This window comes from Anthonomus grandis, chromosome 14, assembly GCF_022605725.1.
Source record: "Anthonomus grandis grandis chromosome 14, icAntGran1.3, whole genome shotgun sequence".
Taxonomy (NCBI): Eukaryota; Metazoa; Arthropoda; class Insecta; order Coleoptera; family Curculionidae; genus Anthonomus; species Anthonomus grandis.
In genome coordinates this window covers 20,000,170-20,022,703 of record NC_065559.1, presented here as the reverse complement: position 1 = coordinate 20,022,703, position 22,534 = coordinate 20,000,170, and positions in this window count along the sequence as shown.

Sequence of the window (22,534 nt, the reverse complement as noted above, 5' to 3'; positions counted from 1 at the left end):
CATATGCGAGACCATCTGGCATTTCGTTAGGCGAAATAAGGGTCGCCTTTCTCTTTTCGGTAATTTAGATAGTGAGTTAAGTAGTAGACAGAGAGACTTCAGCGAAGCAATAGCATTGCTCTTTAGTCTTTCGATTCCGTTTTTCATTCTTTGTAACGCGTAGTTTAAGTTTATTTGAAATACATTTTTTGTCTGGTTTATTGGAAGTGTTCTGATTTATTCTGCTTGAACCCTAATATTTAACAGGTTATGGGCCCAGCACGCTTCCACTGCGCCAACCAGTAAAAAGTTGTTTTTTGATTAAAACGGTCGCGACCGCGCGTGTTTGAAGTTTTCGTTATTTTCGGGTGTTTTGGACTAACTTTTCACTTATCATGGCTGACAAGGAAATTTTAGAACTCACAAAACTGGACGGCTCAAATTACTCCATGTGGAAGTTTGGAATAACGTTCCTTTTACAAGCAAAGGAGCTTACAGGTTTTGTGAATGGCACCGAAACAGAACCCAACCAAGCAACGAAAGCTGATGAGTGGAAAATATGGATGAAAAAGTCGTCGCAAGCTGCGGTGATTCTACTAAGCTCAGTGGAGAAGAATTTGCACCCAAATTTAATTAATTGCAGTAAGCCCCAGCAAATTTGGGATAAATTGCAGATTCTTTATGGTGACACAAGCATAGATGCGAAACAAAGTGCATGGGAGCATTTTTACGCATTTCGCATGAACGAAGGTGAGTCAGTTGCTATTCAGATAGAAAAGCTAGAAAGCATTTGCAAGAAGCTTGAAGATGCAGGCGAAAAACCTTCTGATACAGCAATTATATCTAAGATATTAAGCAGTTTGCCTAGCAGGTTTTCTTTGTTCAGAATGGCTTGGGATTGCACGCCCGAGGCCGAAAAGAAAAAGGCAAACTTAATTGCTCGTCTTATTAAAGAGGATAAGCGGTTTTTCGAAAACGAAGTGAATGTTTCAGCACTTGCACTTCAAGTACAAAAAGCTTCCATAAATGGACAACGTAGTCAGCATAAAAAAAACAGCAGACAAAACATCCAAGATTTAAAGAAAAGAACCAAATGTGCTTTTTGTAAAGAAAAAGGTCATTGGGTGCGGGAGTGTCCCAAAAAGAAAGGAGTACACGACAACAGGGACGGGCCCACAGCATCAGCTTTTATGTGCGACGTCGTGGCTCTTTATTCACACACCACAGATGAAGACAGTGATGTGTGGATTGCTGACTCAGGTGCCAGCATGCACATGACGTACCGAAGGGACTACTTCACGAAGCTTGAGGATGTTACTAGTGAGAATTTCGTCAAAGTGGCAGATGACGAAATATTAGCAGCTACTGGTAAAGGTACAATTGTCATTCAAGAGCTGCTATTCGGCAGAGTTCAGACACGGGAGCTTCAGAATGTCTTGCTTGTACCAGGGTTAAAACGCAACCTCTTTTCAATCGGAGTGATAAGCAACAAGAACTATTCTTTCCACGCGTTCAAGGAAAAATGTGAAGTTCGGGATAGTGCCGGAAAAGTAACTGCTTTAGGTGTGCGTTACAAGACATTGTACCGTATGCATTTTACAGTAAAAATGCCGGCTACGTGTGATCCCGCTCAAGCATATAGTGCTGTTACTTCATTGAACCAAGCGAAGCTCTGGCATGAGCGTATGGTACACGCAAATATGCGTGCGGTGAAAAATACGTGCAAGGAGCTCAACGTGTGTGATATCAAAACTGATGAAACCGATATTTTCTGTGAGGCCTGTGTCGTCGGTAAGCAGTCTCGTAAGTCCTATCCCAGTATTAAAAGAAAACCGAGTAATTACGGGCCTGGTGAAAAAGTACACACGGACGTTTGTGGACCGGTAAATGTCGATTCGCCACGCGGATCTAGGTACTTTTTGATATTTAAAGACGAGTGCACCAGTTTTCGTAAAGTATATTTTTTGCGACACAAATCTGAAGTGTTCAGCAAATTCCGCGAATTTGAAGCTTTTGTGTCAACGCAGCTCGGGAAAAATATAAAAGTGTTGCGAAGTGATAATGGGACAGAATATAGGTCAAACGAATTTAAGAATTACCTAACTATTAAAGGTATTGTGCATGAACTGTCTTCACCCTATATTCATGAACAAAACGGTCGGGCCGAGCGTGAAATTAGGACAATTGTAGAAAGTGCCAGGTCAATTCTTTTGGGAAAGCAGGTCCCTAGTAATCTTTGGCCGGAAGCAATTAACACCGCGTGTTATATTTTAAATAGAATAGTTTTGAATTCGGCTGAAAAGGAAACCCCTTTCGAGAAATGGTTCGGTCGTAAACCCCAAATAAATCATCTTCGAGTATTTGGGTCTGAGGCATTCATAAACATCCCGAAAGAAAAGCGCCATAAAATGGACCCTAAAAGCAAAAAGGTAATTTTTATTGGTTATGATGGTGACTCCACTAATTACCGATTATGGGACAGTGCAACAAGCAAAGTCTACATAAGCAGCGATGTAGATTTTAATGAAAATAAGGCACTTTATTATCAAGGCGATCGTAAAACTAGCAGTTTTGTTTCTAACCTAGATTTTAGCTTGGAGGAGGAGCCAGAGGAAGCCATTGTGAATGTCCAAGAGCTGCCGCAACCACAGCCACAGCAACAGCTAGCGCATGATAATCACGAAGAGCGGAGACTCCGTGATAGAACAACTCTGAAAGCCCCTGATCGTTTTGGGATACCAGTTGCTTATTACGCCGAGAATGTGCCCATTACGTACAATGAAGCCATAACAAGTAGTCAAGCTAATTTATGGCAACGAGCTATGAACGAGGAGATCCAGGCACTGGAAGAAAGCAAAACCTGGAGCATGTGTTCGTTACCCGAAGGGAAACGGAAAATCGGCTGTAAATGGGTCTATGCAATAAAAACAGATCCCGCAGGTACTGCTAAAAGATACAAAGCACGACTTGTTGCGAAAGGCTACTCGCAACGCGAGGGAATCGACTACGCTGACACCTACGCTCCGGTAGTTAGGTACGAGTCGATTAGGTTACTTTTAGCAATGGCAGCCGAGAGGGACTACGAGCTGATGAAGTTCGATGTAAAAACAGCGTTTTTATATGGCGAACTTCAGGAGGAGATCTACCTACAGCAGCCCCCTGGTCTCATAGACGAAGCCAACCCCGACGCTGTGTACAGATTGCATCGCAGTTTATATGGTTTGAAGCAGTCGCCTCGATGCTGGAACGAGAAGTTCGTGAGTTTTTTGAATAAGTTTAATTTTCAAAACATCGAAAGTGACAAGTGCGTTTTCCTAGGCTATGTAAGTAATCACACTGTATATTTAGCTTTGTACGTAGATGATGGATTATTAGTTTGCGAAAGTATGAATGCGATCGATACAGTTTTGGCCTATTTAAAAGATAATTTTAAAATAACGGTAGATGAGGCAAATGACTTTGTAGGGCTAGAGATATTGCGCGACCGAAATAAGCGTTTATTAAAGATAAGTCAATCAAGCTATGTTAATAAGTTATTAGATAGGTTTAACATGAGAGATGCAAAAGTATCGCATATACCAGTAGAACCAGGTAATTACCTTAAGAAAGGACAAGGCAGTGGTAGGTCGAAAGACAATATACCTTATCGGGAAGCAGTAGGGTCATTATTATTTGCAGCTAGGGGTACTCGCCCAGACATAGAATTCGCGGTAAATTATGCAAGCATGTTTCTAGATTCTTATGAGCAAGTGCACTGGGAATATGTTAAGAAAATTTTGCGTTACTTAAAGGGTACATTAAGCTTGGGTATAGTTTTTGGAAATAGTGGGAGTTTGACTCTGCAAGGTTTTACTGACGCTGACTATGCAGGCTGCATAGAAACGCGAAGATCAAGAAGTGGCTTTGTTTTTATGTTTAATGGCGCTCCTATATCTTGGTCAAGTCAGAGACAAAATGCTGTTTCACTTTCCACTGCTGAGTCTGAGTATATAGCGCTCTCTCATTGTGCAAAAGAAGCTGTTTGGTTGCATTGTTTTTTAAATGAGCTTAAAATTACAACTAAAACAGTAAAATTATTTGTTGACAACCAGGCAGCTATTAGGTTAGATTCTAATTCCGAATATCATAAACGATCGAAGCATATTGATGTTAGGTATCACTTTGTTCGTGATCTAATTAATAATAAGCAAATAGAGTTAGAATATATAGAGACCAAAGAACAGTTAGCCGATATTTTTACAAAAGCTATAGCTAAGCAGCAGTTCTGTAATTTACGGTGTAAATTAAATTTGTTGTAATTGATAACATTCAAATTAAGTGGGAGTGTTGAATTTTATGACCATTTAGGTATTTTGAATGTTTTTAAAATTTATTGGCACTTTACTGGTCCTTAAGCTTATTGGATTCTAAGAACGGAAAAGACCTTTATTTTTGTTTGTTTTGTTAAGTGTTTCCATATGCGAGACCATCTGGTATTTCGTTAGGCGAAATAAGGGTCGCCTTTCTCTTTTCGGTAATTTAGATAGTGAGTTAAGTAGTAGACAGAGAGACTTCAGCGAAGCAATAGCATTGCTCTTTAGTCTTTCGATTCCGTTTTTCATTCTTTGTAACGCGTAGTTTAAGTTTATTTGAAATACATTTTTTGTCTGGTTTATTGGAAGTGTTCTGATTTATTCTGCTTGAACCCTGATATTTAACACATGTTCTCGATAAAACTTTGTTACATTCTCCATAGATAATAAACAAATTTAAATATTCTTCGTTTGTATAATTTAATCGCCCCGGCATATTAGTTTTTAAAAAATTACAAAATTACAAGCAATGACATTTCTGTTATAATCTATTGTCTTACTGTCGCTTCTAGCAGTTACTATGACAACCGTCATGGCCAGCTAATCAACAATCCTTGAGCCGTGTTACTATAGGGCTTTTAATATTAGGCCAAATTTAAACTGCCAATATTTCGGAAACTATCAATTTTTGGACTAGATAACCTTATATAAAATTGACCTTATTTTTAATTATCTTTATGAAAAAAATATAAAAATAGGGGGTTTCCATTTAAAAAAATTTACTTTTAATGATTTTTTCATTTTAATTTTTAATGCTAGTTTTTGACCTCCCATGTTTTTTTTAGCCAAATATTAAAATAGTCTTTTAAAATCATCCTTCCTTTAAAATAAAACCAAAACTAAACAATAAATAAAGGCTACTAAAAGGGAGTAATCGGTAATTATGTTAGGGCTTATAAACATAGTTTTTCACATGAAATTAAAAATATGTCAAAAATGGTTACACTTAGGTACAGGACATTATACATAAAATATACCTAGAATTTCATATGGAAGCCAAAAATGTAAAAATATACATGGTGTTCTATTTAAAATAACGAAGTTGACACCTAATTCCGGTATAACCGGAAACGTCACAACTGTCAAAATATTTTAGTTGTGTAGCCCCCGTCGACTGTGCCATGTTGCCAAATTTTCAAAATTTTTGAAAAATTAGTTTCCGAGATATCGATCGCGTCTATTCGTCGTGAGACACCCTGTATATAGGAAAAATTTACTTTGGGAGAGATAAATCACAGAATCCAAATGCGTTCCTTATGTTTCTTGCACTGACTAAACTTAATGGTGTCCTAAGGAATAGTAAAATGATATTTTGCACTACTAAGACATCATACTTTTAACGTGCATGTAAGATTAAAGAGTTACCTGGAACGCCTAAACCTAGACATGTTACGACCTTAACGAACAGTGAGGAAAAAGCTATAAAACTTTTTGGTGAAACAGCATGAGGTGGTCAATAAGTGTATTTGATATGATTTAATAAGATTAATACAGTCTTGATAAGATTGCACACCAGTCGCTTACATCGGAGTTCATCACCTTGCCTAAAAAACCAAGAGCAAAAAAGTGTGAAGACTTTAGAATAATAAGTCTGATGAGCCATCCACACACAGAAACTATTTCTAAAAATAATGCATAGAAGAATTGACAGGATCTATGAAGAGCAAGAGGCACCTAAACAGTTTGATTTGAAGGATGCAGTAGCAAAACGAGAAACCATATATAGGATCCAAGTTTTATTTCAGAATTGTGGACACGCGATGCGATGAAGTAAAGCGTGTTTACATCTTTTGTTAACTATTAGAACAAAATTAAATAAAATTTCCTAATTAGAACAACAGAGGGCAGTCAACTATATGTCCTGGACATTAATAATAAAAAGATAATATAATGATAGACTTTTGCACTGTTACGTGTTCTCGGTCTATTTTACAAGGTAGTAAGTATCCATACTGACGCTACAATGAACAAATTTAAAGTATTCAAGTCATATTATCATAAAATATTGAAAGTACCATGCACATAAAAAATATCGAAGTTTTCATCAAAATGGACAAGTAAAATAAAAGTAGTTAATAATATACCGATATTGTAAACATCGAGAAACCAGCTGATTCTGCGCCATTCCGGATTGACACAAGGGGAACAATGCATCACATCTAGAAGGTTAAGCGAGAATCTTGCGGAACAGCATTTTGCCGAGTATATAAGGAGCCGTATCGACGATTATAGTCAGTTGTCAGTTCAGTGAAGTAAAGTTTGGAATATTAGCAGGAGTAGTCGTCTTTTATTAGTGAAATGTGTAAGTAGATTAGTTAACTAATTTTAATTACTTTAATTCACACCTAACGAATGAAAAAACGCTACATTGGTGTAAGACGTTGGGTGTGAATTGGACATTGGGGGACGTTGGTCTGGATATTGGTAATAAAATAAATATTAGTGGACTAAAATAAATTAAATTAATATCGGTTAAATGTTGCAAGGTCTTAAAACTAAATTGATAGAACATTGCACCAACCTGGTAGTTACAAGAAAATTTCGCCAACCTGGAGGCTAATTGTTGAAAAATTCTGCAAAACTGAAAAAGAGAGAATTATGCCGGGTTGGAAAAATGATTTAAAATAAGAAATTCTTTTATTAACGGAGGATCTGATCCAAGAAATTTAAACAAAATTGGACGTCAATACTCACAGTGAGCTGCGCTGTAGACCTTTAGCAGTGGCAATGAGAACGAGGTTTCTAGCTATATGGAATCTGTTGGGCTGATGTGCCTCAAACCGCCTCAATGTGATGGTAGCACATGTTGGAATATTTATCCGCATCAGTTTGAAGCAGCTGCAAAAGCAAATGATTAATTATCCAGGGAAAAGGCCACTGCCCTTACATTGGCCTTTAGATGAGATGCTGCTGCCATTTTGCAAAGAATGTCTTCAAAAGAACAAGAAGTATACGACCACATAGTGAGGATTTTGGAGATGCGCTATGGCCAGTCACACCAGGAACACCATACCTACGTCTACCATAGGCAACTGAAAAATCGGTGCCAAAAATCAGACGAGTCTTTGCAAGAATTTGAAGTCGATATTGCACGTGGACTTTACAATGGTGAAATGTGGCAGGTCTTAATAGTAACACATCCACGTAAGGTAGTAGATTTTAAATCGAGCTCTTAAATTTAAGGCTGCTAAGAATACGAGTATGAGGAATCCTTCATGAATCTGCAATCAGGAGACTGTAGAACGCCCCAGTAAAAAGAAATATCGCCCAGCTCTCTTCCAGATAAAATTATTAAGAGTATGGCCAAAAAAGACGTGATAGAACCATCTTGCGTCAGTTATCAAAAATCTTTTCCACGCTCGATCTGAATTGTGGATATTAGCAAGTTGAGTTGGCTTCTAAAGATCGGAAGAAGACGGTTATTACGGTCGATGCTGAATTATGGAAATTTAACGTGATGCTATTTGGACCGTACAATGCCCCTGCCCCTTTTGAATTACTGATAAAACCAATTTTAAGAAGACTAGCGTGGTTTACTTTGACTATATTATTATTGTAGAAAAATCGTTTAAAAATCACATGAAAAATCGTAAAGAAGTACTCCGGAGGCTACGAGGTTCTAGATTAAAGTTGAGCTCAAAGAAATGTCATCTATTTTAAAGAGCTCTGCAGTATTTGAGTTATGTGATTCCCAGTCAAGGAGTTACTATTCATTACGCAAACGTCCAGAATGTCAAAGATTGGCCAGTTCTCAAAAAAGAGCGTGAGCTACGCAGCTTCTTGGAATTATGCACTTACTAGAGACGCCTATGTGGAGGAATTTTTCAACATCTAGGACTAGGTCAACAAACATGACTAGGCTGACAGCGGGAGAATGAAAATTCCAGTAGTCGCAAAACTGTCAGGACACCTTTGATCACCTAAAAGAGGATCTGAGAAACGCATCTATCCTGGCTTTACCCTACCTGAAAAAAAATTGTACTAGATACCAATGCTAACAATGTGGGTATAGAAGCTGTGTTGTCCTAAATCTAGGATGTCCAAGCAGAAGTCAGTGGCTATTTTAATAAGATACTGTTCAAGCCAAAGCGTCAAAAAAAAACTATTGTGTCACTCGCCGAGAGTTGCTAGCTATTATCATAGCGACAGACCACTTCTACAAGTACCTATTTGGGATGAAATTTCTGCTGTCTTAAAATAGCTCCTTTATTTTAAAAATTCAGGGGGCAAGTGGCAAGATAAATAAAGAGGCTATAGGCGTTTAACTTTGATACTGAACATCGAGCAGGCAAAATCCATGGAAATGCAGATACTCTATCAAGAAGATCCTGTTCATAGGACTGTAAACATTGTTAGCGAGCAGAGGATAAAGATGCCCACTTGTTAAGAACCACCATTATTGATAATACTTGGCAAAATAAAGGTCTTGTAAGAGACCAAATGGAATATCTTGATATTCAGAGAGTCCTAACGTGGATAAGCGAAAGGCAGAAGCCAACTTGGAAAGAAATTAAGTATTATAGTAAATATTATCCCAATTTTAAGTCATGTTGGGCACAATGGAACTTTCTAATTTTGCAAGACGGACTTTTGCAGCGGAAAATACTTGAGCACGATGCCAAAGAGGAGAGAATGCAAATCGGTGTGCCTTAATGTCGGATTTCAGAGTTGCTAAAGGAAATCCATGCCGGTGTGTCAGGTGAGCATCTTGGGGTAACAGAGACTCTGGAAGAAATAAGGAAAAGTTTTTACTGTGTCAAAGCAAGGTAGACGTAAGAGATTTGTGCAAGAAATGCGTTGTATGTACGGAGAGTAATGGACCGCAGAAAAATTAAAAGGCTTTGATGCATCAATACTACGCGAGATGACCCTTTGAAAGAATTACTATTGACGTTGCTGGTCCGTTTTCTTAATTAGAAGCAGAGAATAAGTACATCGTGGTCGTGCTTTTTTAGCAAATGGCTTAAGGCATACTCTCTACCAAAGTAAGAAGGCTCTACTATGGCCGACGTCTTAATAAAAGAATGGATCCACCGATTCAGTATACCTTTGCAGGTACATTTTGACACTACCACGAATTTTTCAATCCAGCTTGTTCTAGAACATTTGTGAGCTTGGAATCAAGAAAATATTACAGCCGCCGTACAGTTTTGTTTGGCCAAAGTAGGCTTTAGCCACCAAAGAGACTAGGATAGGTTTCTTTATTTGTTCTGCTAGCTTATAGATTGGCCATCCATAAAAGCACAGGCAAGTCTTCGGCTTGAATAGTGATGGAAAGAGAACTCCATCTTACATGCGATCTGAAGTTCGGTTGTCTGCCAGAAACCAATGTTGTCAGAAAGGACTACGTCAGTAAGCTGTGTAGGAAAATGGCTCTCATTCATAAGCAAAAGCGCATTTTCATATAAGATACCAGCGATTAGATGGAAGATGCATTTAATGTAAAGATGTAATGTAATGTAAATTTAATGTCAAAGACGATGGTACCTCTCGTCGTTGACATGACTTTGACTTTGTCACAACGGTGACTTGGTTTGGCTTTGTTACGTTAAGAGACAAAAGGGTCTGTCACTGAAACTTCAAATATCCTGGGATGGGCGAACGATGTTTTTTACAGAATACAAAAGCCGCCGAGAGGTAAAGCTCGAGTCATTCTTTTCAACTAACTGGCTTTATTAAGCTGCAGCTAATCCAAACAGACTCATATTTGACATTCGATAAGTTTATGGCCCATCATTCTCATAGCCGAAAGAGTCAGTACTGCGTGACGTGAAGTCCCACAAGTTTTGTTTATTGTTTCAGCTAAGTATGCTCTGGCACATTATGTAGCTAAGGATTTACAAATATCCGGGGGAATAGCTGGAGTTTTCAGTAAAAAAAACGGAAAAAAATTTAAGAGCCATTTCGGTCTAACTTCAGAATCGGGCACTCAATCTAACCAATAAGGAGACTGGAAGAAAGATCTTCTAACTGGTTAGAAATGAAGTGTCACTACAAAAGCCAACCCATAAGAACGTTTGGGACGCTTTGTGTTCTCTAAAGGAGGAGTTAGTTGCCGACAATCTGAGAAGTCTAAAACTCTCATGCGGACTCGATAACCTAGACTGAAAAATAATTCGAAGCATCTTAAAAGTAGTTTCCAGATCTACAGGCAAGCAAGTTTTGGTTTGCGGTTAGACTTCGCCATGCCGTTCCACAAAGAAAACCGTTGATTGTTATTTCTAGAAGAGATCTAGTTGCAAGAGGTGAACATTTTGCCGATATTAACATCCATTATCTTTCAAATCATTTCAAAGTATAACGATATTATAAACACCGAGAAACCAGCTGATTCTCCGTCATTTCAGAATGACTCAAGTTGTACACCGCACGACATTTCAAAGATTAAGCAAGAACCTTCTGGAACAGCGTTGTGCCGAGTATATAAGGAACCGTATAGCCGGTAACAGTCAGTTGTCAATTCGGTCAAGAAATGGAATATTGGCGCAAGATTTATTAGTTGTAGATAAATACAGTAAAAATAAATATCTCTAGTAGTCGCGAGTGATCGTATTTTCGTAGTGAAGTGTGTAATTTAATTGTTTTACTATTTTCGATTGCTTTAATTTACACCAAGCGAACGGAACATCGCTATATTATTGCGAAGAAACAAAAGCTGCAATATTTAGGACGCGTAATAAGAAATGAATGAAGATTTCACTTATTGCACAGTATCTTACTACGTGCTTGCAATGTACCTAGGTCAATGATACTACGTATCCCTAATCTATCTGTTTTTTTTTAAGAATGTAAGTTTTAGAAGCTTTTAATCAGGTCTGATAATGCCTTTACGGGCCAAACACCTGTAAGCTATTCTCAAACCTATTATAAGTTCGAGAATTTGAGCAGAAGCGTAGTTTTTTTCTTTGTAAAATAGGAGATGACGAGTTTCATTTTTGAAAATGGCTTGAGGACATTACACGGCAACATTTATAAATAGGCAAAAAATATGCAAGTCAATAGTTGCTCTATTTACATTGCAAAATATATGACTCTCTGAATGTTTTTATTATCTTTTTACTGCCACCTCTGGGAGATGGCATTCGAGTAATTTCCTAGATAAGAACAACAAACAAAGTAACGTATTTCCATCTAAGATACAGGTAGGTTAATATTAAAAATTACATTTTCTCTAATTCAAATAAATATTAAACCATTTGACTGAGCTTAAGTGAAAAATAAAAAAACGTATACACACATTTATAATAGTAAAGTGTTGAGCTGCACAAAGACCTTCCCTATAAAACCCTTAAAAAGTAAAGAACAAATAATAGTACAATTACATCTATCAGAAATCAAGCAAAAAAACTTACTCCATAGAATTGGAATTAAATGCAAACGTAAAGAGTATAAAAATTATTTAACTAAAGTTTTTTACAAACAGGAAAATAATTATTACCATAGACATGACGTGACAAACAGATACATATTTCAATGCATTAAAAAAGGTAAACGAAAAGGAAGCCAACTCGGAAAAGCGTCCATTGGACTTTGGACCCGACGAATTCGTGGCTTCGGTGCCGATACGATCGTTGTATGGCGAAGGTTTCATTTTGATCTATTTTTAGTATTTTCGGAATAAGCTGTGTTTCGCGCTGCGCTGGTTAATATATTGCTGCCGTTGGTCAGTGTCTATAATAGTTTTTGTGGAGTGGGTATACAGAGTGTTCCGAAACTATTGTGCCAAAATATGGGACTAAGTAGATCTCACCAAAATAAAAAAATTTTAACTTCTTAACCCATAGGCGCATGCGCCTTACGTCGCTACTAGGTACCATATCAAAAACATTTAACATATGTACATACACAAATAATATCCCATTGCGTAGGCTATTTATTATTGCGTCATGGCAATTTGTAAAGTAAACTACGTAACAACCTAATCGTAGTGTGCTCTTTTTAAAACTTAAAATAGAGACTTTTACAATCGCTAAATTAGCAGATCTACACTTGGCTTATGGCGCTGGAATGGAAGACGCACGTTACAGATTTACCAAGATCGTTCTCCGTAGCGGCGCTTACCAAGTTGCCCGACTATTTGCCCATTTGCATTCAAGATTGCGAGAGACCGGATTATTACGGGTAAGATTTGGTAATAAAGTGTTATTCATCCGGATTGTTTATGGCAACGAAACATTTAATTTGCAGAAGCCTCATATTATGGGGGAAAGACCACGCATAGTGCGTGTACCATTTCTGCCTGAGGATTATCCCCGTCGGATAGAATTCGCTCAATGGTCTTTACAACAAACAAGGCGCGATGCCATATTTTCGTCCTGAGTGATATATACTGATAAAACCATCTCTACGTGCGAAGGAATTTTCAACAGCCGTTACAGTTATCTTTGGTCTGAAGAGATTCACGACGCTATGCACCTGCGTGCTTTTCAAAAAAAAAATTTGATGACTGTTTGGGCAGGACTTGTTCATAATACTCTGGTTGGCCTGTATCTCTTGCCACCACGACTAAATGGAGAAATTTACTTTAAATTTCTGCAAAAAACGCTTTCCAAGTTGTTAGAAAATATTTCTATGCATGTCAGACAGAACATGTGGTACCAATACGACGGAGCCCCAGCACGTTAGGGAACATCTGAACCAGGCATATCAGGGAAGAGTGATTGGCAAGGACGCACCAATTGCATAGCCTTCACGTTCACCAGACCTGACCGCATTCGACTTCTTTTTTTCGGGTCACATGAAAGCGCTTGTGTATGACACTCCGGTTCAAATAGAGAAAGTGTTAGGAGATTGTTGCGGTTGCTGCTAAAATTCAAGAAATTCTGGCAAGTTTCTAACTTGTGCAGGAGAAAATGATATGACGCTGCTACGCTTGCATTAAAGCGGGTCATCAGAATTTTGAACATCTTTTAAGCTACAACATGTTTTTTTTTTAAATAAACTCTCCCAAATATTTCCTTTGTATTCTTATATCATTTACCAACACGGTTTCCGGTACAAATAGGTTTTCCCGTGTTCCAAGTTAAATACCACTGCACGCATCTTAATGCGCTATTATCACTGAACGCATGCACATGCGCCTATGGGTTAATAAGTAAAAAATGTGTGTTTTGGCGAGATCTACCTACCCTTACATTTGGCACAATTATTTTAGAATACCTTTTGTATATAGTGTAGGGACTCAAAAACACGTCTGCTTATCTGCCGTGCTTAATGAAAACAAAGAACCAACAATTTTGCAATTTACGGTTTTTGGCATATTCTGAAAGAAAATTAATCATGAATATAATTTTCGTTGCTTAAAAAGCTGTATCTAATCCGCAAGTCACAGTTTAACGTATTTAGTTTTACCGTATCTACTTTTATAGACTAAATTATAAAGATGTTTGCCGTAGCCCAGCTGTTTTTAGAGAAATTACCATATCTGTCTGTTTTTAACTATATACGGCAAAATAACTTTACACTTTCAAACTAAATTTGCAGCTAAGTTATGCTCAAAAAGAGATGCTTTGGGATCTTCGGTAAAAAAAATGCAAGAAACAAGGTGAGAAGCATACTCGATGTTTCTACCATTAAGCGTCTTCAGAGCAAGCAAACCATGGAACTTAATAAAATATATACATATAGACCCTTAAGCACTTTTTTCACATAAATAATAATCTGCCTGTCATATCCAATTAAATTATGGTTAAATAAATAGAAGGTGAGATCTTCTGGGATATTCAACTGAAAAAACAGGATTTTCTGCTTTAAGAACACAAAAATATATAATATATAAAAATAGTACCTGTTCACGTGTGTTTCGGTTCATTGACTTCCTCAGGAGAAGTAAACGAAGAAACTTAAAAAATATTGACACAGAGCAAGTGGGCAGTTAACCATAACTGACAAATGGAATCATCAATGGTTTTGAAATTGTTTTAGTTGTATTTAGAAGCCGAATGCGTGCACAGTTGTGTCTGTTGTTTTTTACAATCACATTGAAGGTTTGTGTTGTTTTTGAGGTTAAATGGTGGTATATATATTAGTGTTCAATGAAATACTAATAAGAAGTAAATAGATAATTATCTAGACATTTGTTTATATCTGGTTTTTAGTGTTTATGTTTAATTTAAGGTAAGAATTGCTTTCTAGTTATTTTTCATAAATCTAAAATGTTTGTTTTGTTGTTCCTTTTATAGCTTCAGTATGGATAATTTGTTACAAAAGAATGTTGGCCATGTTAAATAAAAATCTAAAAGAGCAATTTTCTTCTCGGAATATTGAAAAAAAAACTAATGAAGATTTAGACCCGGATTATCAGCCACACCAACATTATGATTATTCTTCAACGACTGAAAAAAAAATTCGCGTTTACTCGCATCATAAAATTGCACCAAATTTTTCGTCAGTATTGGTTCTACCTCTACCTTCTTTTTCAGGAGGTTCTTCATTTCAAGATATATCGAAATCTGAACACGAGCAAGACATCTCGAATAGTTCAAATGCTGAACATCGTCTCGAATCAAATCTCTTAAAAGAGATAACCGATGAACAAGATTTACTAAAAGAAGACTCATTATTCATTGTATCTCTATTATTGATAGAATTACTAGACTTAATGGATTTGGAAATTTCCAAAAAAATTACAAGGAGAGGCACTTTGAGAAAACGTAAAAAATTCGATGCAGCCTAAGTCAGCCGTTTAGTAGCAAAGAAACTAAAGAAAGTCTTAAAACATCACGTAAAATTTCCCTACTCTGCCAAGTTTTTATTCACATGCAGCTCAAAATTCACTAAAGAATGTAGAAATGTTATAACCAGCAGTATTGGGAATCATCAAAGGACGTTTAAAAAAACATCTTATTAAATTATGTGAAAATATTAAAAGAAGAAGTTTGTTTGTTTCTGCTTAGCCATTAAGAAAGTCACTTACCTTTCATTACTTCCTTAAAAATGAAAGTGGTGACCAATATCGAGTATGCAAATTTTTTTCTTGGGTACATTAGGATATGATTCACACCACGATAGATTTTTAAGACCAATAATTTCATCTCCTAATAAAAGAACTGTGATTTATACAACCAAGAGAAAACTAAAAGTGACTCAAAAAAAAATCGATCGTAATATTATTATTGATCACAATTCTTTATTTGGTCCAACAATTTCTCATTATCGAAGAATACACGTGCCAAAAAGTATTTATCTTCCATCCAATATTAATATTGCATATATGCGTAAACATTTTCAAGAAAAGTATCCATCAATTAAAGTTTGATATGAAGTGTGTAGCGCCAAGTAATTACCGATTAAAATATCTCATTTGTAAATCTTGTGCATGAGAAGTGTTGGTCTTGTGAGATTTTTAAATTGCGTTGTAAGCAAATAAGCCATACCAAAAACAATTTGCCCAATGATTGCCAGGTATGTCAACATTTGAACATCCATATAAAAAGAGCAACATTTTTAAGGATGTTTCAACAGGACAGCAAATCCGATAGTGAATCTCCATGTTTGATTTTATTTGCTGATCTTCAAAAGGTAAATCTTAGTTTCTAGTAAAAACTTAATATATTTTTAAGCAACCAACAATAATGTTGCCACATATTGACATGTTTAATGAGGTTATATTTACACCCAGAATTATTGCTTTTAACGAGTCTTTTGTTCGTCTTGGGTCCAATAAAGAGAAACCAGGTGCAATATTGTGGCACGAAGTGATATCTGGCAGATCCAAATCTGATAATGCATCCTCCTTTCAGAAATTCTTTTTACTTAATAGAGGGGCTTAAAATGCTAAAATCTGGCTAGATAACTGCAGTTCACAGAAAAAAAATTTGGGTTTGTTTTGTTTCTTTCTTTATACAGTGTATCCCATAATGAGCGATTTTATACGAAAAATGACCAAATATTTTATCCAGCTCTACTTGATTAAAAAATTAAATTCAGTATATTTTTATTTTTTTAAAAATCAAGCATGCCTTGATACAAGCATTTTTTAAATTTTATGGGTAGGTAAAGTAGTATTTCTAATTTGTTTAGAATGCAAAAAGTAATCATAGGCCAACTCTGATTTTTACATTGTACGTAAAAACATTTTTTTTTATTCATATTTAATTATTAAAGAAAAACTAACTAATTTATTTATCTAATAGTTAAATCAGTGATCTAACAGAGTGAGTTACAAACCATCCTCAAAAATATGTTTGTAATTAAATCTGTATGTAACATAATACGTCTAATTCAACAAGAAAAATTATTTTATTTACTTATTTTAAATTTATTCAATGTAGCTACCTCCATTATCGAAACATTTTTCATTATCTTTCCTAAACATTTTAAAAAAATGCATGCATTCCGCGAGTAAAAAATTCCTACCGATCATAAAAAGAATTAGTTCAAGGGCAATTATTTTAAAAATAATTTATTTGGTTTTTGTTTAAATTTTTAAAAAAGTGAGAATAAATAATTAAATAATAAATAAATAATTTAAACGTAAAAACCAAAGTAAGCCTATGGTTATGAAATTTGGTATTCGTGCATAATTTTGCATTCTAAACAACTTTCTTTCATAAACTTTTTTTATATCTTGCCTAGAAATACTACTTTATATGTATAATACCTACTTATAAAATTTAAAAAATGCTCGTATCAAGGCATGCTTTATTTTAAAAAAATTAAAAATATGCAAAATATTATTTTTTAATCAAGCAGAGCTGGATGCCAAACGGTCAAATTTCAACCTAAATTTTTTTGTCATTTTTACGTATAAATTCGCTCATCCTGGGACACACTAATCAACTGCAATGATATTTCTACACAAAAAATTGACCTTACATACTTCGAACCAGGACACACTTTCATGAGCGCAGACTCATTTTACCATCAGGCTGAACATTCATTAAAAACTTTTACGAGTGACCTGACTACTTCTCAGTATAAGTTAAAAAGAAGGTTAAGGTTCCTCGACCAAATCTAAAGTTTATGGTGCAGATTAGATTTACAAAAGGGGAAAACACTTTGCAGTATAAAAATAGTTTTAGTGACGATTTTTTTACATTATATTCAATTTACATTGTAAACTGAATGTATCAGCTTTAATCGGCGCATATACGAGTATATTTTAATTTTCATAAAAATAAAGCATTTTTATACAGTTTGTTTTATTTTTAGCTATACTTCATACATATTTAGCTCTTTTAATCTGCAAAGTCTCTTTTTTGTTTATAACTTACAAAGTTTTAATTAAATATTTTTTAAATGCGGCAAAAAAATATTCCAATGGATTACTAAAAATGGTTCAGTCATCCTCCACTAAATTTATTTTAAAATTAATAATCCTACATGTTTTGGACATATAACATATCCATCATCGGGGATATAAATTGAAGGTTTTCGTTAATATATGTTAAAGATATAGTGCCTCCGGCAAGGTCAAAAGGTTAAAACTGCTAACAATAAATAAACTCAAACTTAAAAATGCTTTATTGTCAATATAAACATAGGAGTTGTAGACAAAGCCAATAGACTGTACATTAAAGGAATAAAAACGAGAAGCTAATATAAAATAAAATAAAATTATATAAAACTTTGAAAAATACTTAAATGCTAATCATTAAAAAATTTACCTAAACTGTAGTACGCTTTACTAGCAAGAAATATTTTCGTCCTTGTACGTAGGCTTTTTTCAGTCTTGAGTTGTCTTATTTCTAGTGGAAGTTTATTAAACAGCTTTCTACCTCTATATATGATAGAGCTACGGACAAGTTCAAAATGAGGAATGGGTAGCCTCAACAAATAATTTTGTCGCGTATTAAAGTAGCTTCCTAAGTGGAGTTCCTGTTTGTATTTTCTAAAAACTAAGCAAACTGTTTCCAAAATAAAAATACAATACAGGGTTAAAATATTATATGACTTACAAAAAGCGGGCGACATGAGTCACGAGGCTTGACCCCACATAAATATCTAATGGCCCTTTTCTGGAGTACAAATACTGAACTAAAAAGTGAATTTGAACATGAACCCCAAAAGCAAATTCCATATCGAAGGTGCGACTCGATAAAGTATGCAGATCTAGTGATGAAGAAATTAGGACTGGTGGCAATAACCCTTAGGGCGTAGCAGCCTGATAAGACTTTTCTACATACATTCACAATATGGTCTTTAAATTTAAGGAACTTGTCTATGGAAAGACCCAAAAAGTTACTGAACGGTGGCATGGTGATGGCTTAATTATTTAAACATATATCATTTGTATTATATTTAAAATTAAGGATATTTGTTTTGGAAACATTAAATGTCAAAAAATTTGCATCACACCAGTCTTTTATTTTTAACAAATCTGCACGTATATTGGCCTTCATTTGAGAAACATCAGAGTCGTGCCAGAGGATGGTGGTATCATCAGCAAACAATGTAAATTTGCCAGTTTCCTGCAGTTGTGGCAGATCGTTCACATAAATGAGAAAAAGTAAAGGACCAAGTACTGATGCGGAACACCCACATTTATATTAAGTTCCTTAGAGATACCACCATTAAATTTGACAGCCTGGACACGATTTGATAAGTAGGAACGAAACCACTTAAGGGCAGTTCCTCTGAAACCATAGAGCTCCAGTTTCATCAGCAGCACTCTGTGACTCACGCAGTCAAATGCCTTGGACAAATGACAGAATACCGCTGCTGCAACTTCACCAACATTCAGTCGGTTGAACAGGTGCTCTAGGAAGCTAAAGATAGCATCATTTGTGCTCACAGACTCACGAAAGCCAAACTGCTAAAGACTTAATAGGCCAAACCTATTTAAAAATGAAACCATCCTCACCTTTACGAGCCGTTCCACTATCTTGGCTAAAGTAGGCAAAAACGCTATAGGTCTAAAGTTAGAAAGACAGTCGCGATCGCCACCCTTGTAAAGAGGAACAATCGTTGCTCTTTTTAAGCACTCTGGGAAAACTCCAGACATAAATGAAAAGGTAAATGACTCGGCCAAGACTTGCAAAGCAACAAGAGGTAAAGCAGAAAATATTTTAAGAGAAAGCCCATCTCAACCTGATGAACTCTTATTCTTAATATTAACCATTAACTGTTTAAGCTCTTCTACACTTGTGGGGGCTAAAAAGAAAGATTCGGCTACTACCACATTGCTGAGATAGCTCCTGAGATCTATTTTTTGTGAGAGATTGGCTGCAAGGTTACTAGCAATATCACAGTAGAAGGAATTAAGGACATTGGAATCTAAGGTACTTGAAATAATCAAGACATTATTTTTACCCCTTATCTCATTTAAAATCTTCCGAGACTCTTTTGCTCTATTGGAGGAATTATTTATCCTCTATTGAAAGTAGGTCCACTTAGCCATTTTGATTGAGTTTCTCTAAATCTTGCGGTACCTGTCATAATAATTTAAAAATGTTGCATTGTTCATAGCGTAATTCCTAATGTAAAAAAGGGAGCGCATATTTTTCCCAGACACTCGTAAACCTTTAGTATACCAAGGTTTTCTATTTCGTTTCTTAATATTGACAACAGGAAAAGCAGTGTTAAAATTGTTTAATACTATTTGATGAAAGGTATGCAGTGGGTTAACAGTAGTTAATACATTATTCCAACTTGACATATTGCAAAGCAAAGAGAAAGTGGCATATTAAGATGTATGAGAATGGGACTAAAACTGGATCTACACAAATATTAAAATCACATGATTACAACACTACGATAATTGTTATGTCAATACATAACAATTTTTAACAATTATCAAGATATAACAATTATCGTAGTGTTGTAATCATTTGATTTTAATGTTTGTCTAGATCCAGTTTTTGTCCAAATTCTCATGAATCTTAACATGCCACTTTTATTCATTATTAGTTGTTTTAACATTTTGACCTTGCCGGAGGCACTATATCTTTAATATGTATTGACGAAAACCCTCAATTTTTATCACCAGGTCAGGACTAACACCACACATATTTTAAAGTATAATGAAGCCTCTTGTGCCACCTTGTAAGAATGCTATAATTAAAATGGAGGTTGTTGGCACATTTTGTTGTTCTAATTAATTTAATAAAAAATATTTTTTTTTTAATTTTTTAAAATAAATTGAAACAGTTGCTATTTAAGTTTTAACAGATGATGAAAAGTAATAAAATGTACAATTTTTTGAAAAAAACTTGTTATTACCTAAGTAGCTGCTTAAAATGAAAAACATTCACTTCTTGACAAAGCCTTAGCAATGATAAAATTCTGTTTGTAAACTTCTTAAAACATTCGTTTTTGATTCTCTCTTTTCAAATTCAAAATTAATTTATTTATCATTAAAATTAAACAACAAACATATTTAATAATTTACAATAAATAAGTCGTTACGATAAATGCCTCGATTACGCAACCGTTAGCACAGGTGCAAATCTATATCGAAGGCCCATTTAAAAAAAATGAATAATAAATAAAATTAAAGAATAGTAATTATTAACCCTCGGCAAGCGCTAGTTAAAATTATACACATTATACAGACTCAAGTGTAATATTTATGATATTTTGTTGTACTTTTTATTCAAACACTCCTCAAACATCTTTTAAAAATGTATAAATTATAGAAATAGATGTAGGTCCTTTGCGCAATAATGTAAAAAAAATACAAAATATAGCCTCATAACATTTGTCCAAATTAACGCCTATTGCCAGTGTTCAATATAAAATAAAGCTCTTAATGTTAATTTAATATCCAGTAAAGGCAATGTAATCTGGACATTTTATTCGATTTTCCGAGTTTAATTTATGTTAAGCATCAGTTAACAAATTTGAACAATGAACCCTAATAATAATAACAAACGGCTACATCCGGGATCGCTAGTGCAACAGTCAAATAGCTATTATGATTGCGAGCCATAATCTGACCGGAAAGTTCCCTACAATATTATAGAAGAACAATGGCTCGGTATCCGATTAACAATAGAGTACAATGTTACAATAAAACAAATTTAAAAATATTACCAGTTCCCCGCGTGTGTATGTATGTGTGCAACTAGGAAATTTACGCGAGGACATAAAAGCGTCGCGTCAGGTTTCGCGAATGTTATTAAATGGTTTGCACGATGGAAAACGAGAAAGACTGTCTAGAATGGCTTTTGTTAAACGATCTGGAGCTATGAAAAATGTAGACATGGCTGCCGCACGGATAAAACCATAATTCTTATTGCGGGACCCACTTCGTTTTTTGTTTCAGCATATCGCTTTTGCGATTTAAATTCTGTGATGTAGTCAAGACTATTTTAGACAATAGCCCTTTAAGGACTAATCATCTTTAGTGGGTAAGCTTGACCATACCGACGTCTCCTCGAGTCGTTTGTGATGCCCAAAAATCTCAAATAGTTAAAGAAAACTTGTTGTGGCAGTAACTGTTGTCTACGTAAAATCCGATATTATTATACTGTTAGAGTACATATAAAAAAAAACACACAAAATCAATCGCCGCCGCTGGGTTTTCTCAAAAGTACCCCATTGGCATTTTTGGAATCGGAGAGAAGAAATGCAGGGCATGGAAGGGGGACCGGACACACTTGAACGACAGATGTTTTGGGAGATTACGTACCGACCCGGGGGCGATTCGGTTGGGTTTTCGTAAAGACTTTAGACGTAGTATTAATTAATTAAAATTAAATTAAAATAAGTATTTTTTGCAACCTATTATAATCCGGTGTCTTTTGGAACATTTTAAGCATTATACGTGTTGATGTAAGAGTCCGGTGTTTGATTTATTGGCTCTGACGAACATTTATAAAACCAGTGGCATAATTCTTATTATTTAAAAAAAAAAATTAGACTGTTTCTAACATCAGAAGTGGGATAGTGTTCACGTATCCATAAGATTTTTTTTAAAGTGTTAAGTGATTTCAAGAAATATGGAGGAGTTACTAGCTGAAGTGTTGAAAACCTTCAAGCGCAATAATACGGCTCCAGAACAAGTGGATTTACCTTTATTTCGACCTGATGTGGATGACTCGGAAATCTGGGTAACACAGGTGGAAAAAATAAAATGGTTTGAATGGTCAAACCTGCAATTATTGGTAAGAGTTGGACGTTTGGTATTGGGAGATACTAAGCAATGATTTGATAAATTGTGCACCAGTGGTAAGGAGTTGGAATAATTTTAAACTTGATTTTATCGAGTCATTTCCTAAGAAAACTATTTTTGGTCGTTTACTTTGTGAGGCGGCTAATTT